This window comes from Bos indicus x Bos taurus, chromosome 14, assembly GCF_003369695.1.
Source record: "Bos indicus x Bos taurus breed Angus x Brahman F1 hybrid chromosome 14, Bos_hybrid_MaternalHap_v2.0, whole genome shotgun sequence".
NCBI classification, from domain to species: Eukaryota; Metazoa; Chordata; class Mammalia; order Artiodactyla; family Bovidae; genus Bos; species Bos indicus x Bos taurus.
Genome location: NC_040089.1, coordinates 43865136 through 43866768, shown reverse-complemented (window position 1 = coordinate 43866768; position 1633 = coordinate 43865136). Strand labels below are relative to the sequence as shown.

The following is a 1633-nucleotide window of genomic DNA, read 5'->3' as shown; positions in this document are numbered from 1 at the left end:
TTCCCTTTCCACAAGCCTTGTGAATTTGTCCAACTGAGCCATTTCCTGTAAAAAAGCATATACTTTTTTTACCATCATCAGTTGTCACACATCATGGCAGATTCAACTTCAGGTTGTGCTGAATTTGTATTTCTTAACTTCTCTCTCACCTCTGCTCTTTTCCACACATACTTTTCACAGAGGTTAATACTTTGGTCACCTCAAACTCTGTCTGGACTCCTCAAATAACCAATCATTGAGGAGGATTGACAGCATCTGTCAGCTCATCAAGAGCCAAGGAAAACAATGCAAAAATCTTTTGTCTTGTTTTTAAATTGACTATTGATGCTATTCCCCAGGCCCTCAAGCAACTGTTCTCACTAAGCAGCTAATAGTCTTAAACATGTTTATTTTTATGTACAGATTTCTTCAGCTGTTGAAATCAAGCACAATTTAATTAACTTGTATTGGTAAATGGCTTTCTGCTTGAATAACAAATCACTCTGAAACTTACTTTGATTGCAGCCCCATTTTCATTTTTTTATTTTTGTACAGAAATTTTGCGTGATGAGATATTCTGTGTTAAAATTAAAATTATCTATTTTTCTGACTGTGGCTTTCCTGTGAATTAAAATATTGTTACGAAGGCTGGGCCTACTAATGCCTATATATTGTATTCTTGTAGCACAGCTATCAAGTCCTTGTATAATATACAAAATTTTTTGCCATATAATAACAAAATCATCCATATTCCACTTTCCCTTAAAATGTGACATTCAAAACCTCCTTTTCACTTCCAGATGGGTGACACTCAAGCAGCCAGTTGGGGTGGCAGACTTTCTGTCCTAGAACCATGACGCTGTTTGTCTGTAACGTTTCAGAGAAGGTCCCAGCACTGGTCAACGCTCCTGTGACTTACTTCCAAGCTTCAGCTGACCACATTTTGGTACTATGCCAAGATTGACCTGGTTCCTCCAACCCCTGCTGAGATCCCTACAGCTATTCAGGCTTGAAAAAAATAATCAACAGTGCTCAAACTGGTAGCTTCCAACAGCTCACCATTAAGGAAGCTCTACTGAATGGTTTGGTGGTGACTGAGGTGTGGATGTGGTTTTACATTGGCAAGACAGTATATTTTAGGCAAGCATGGCATCTTTGGCTATGATGTTTGAAGATTGGTTTTTGACATGTGATTATATTTGCTATAGTATTCAAGTGTTCTTGGACCATGTACGAGCGTACTGCTATTTGAATAAAATAAGATGGGCTTCCCTGGTGGCCCAGACAGTAAAGAATCTGCCAGCAATGAGGGAGACCTGGGTATAATCCCTGGGTGGGGAAGATCCCCTGGAGAAGAGAATGGCTACCCACTCCCATATTCTTGCCTGAAGAATTCCATGGACAGTGGAGCCTGGTGGGTTATAGTCTATGGGTTGCAAAGAGTAGGGCATGACTGAGCGACTAACACTTTCACTTTCAAGACAGTATGTCAAAAAAAACCCCCAACAACCTACTCTTCTTGTTTTGACATGATAGGTATGCTCTGGTAATAAATATAAATGTCTTGGTAAATCCTAAAGGAAATCAATCCTGAATATTCACTGGAAGGACTGATGCTGAGGCTGAAGCTCCAATCCTTTGGCTACCTGATGCG

General features: G+C 39.9%; 1 pseudogene; it reads left to right on the top strand.

Annotated features, from left to right (window-relative positions):
* Positions 1–832: 832 nt before the first annotated feature.
* LOC113904028 lies at positions 833–1151 on the top strand (annotated as a pseudogene).
* The last annotated feature ends 482 nt before the right edge of the window (positions 1152–1633 follow it).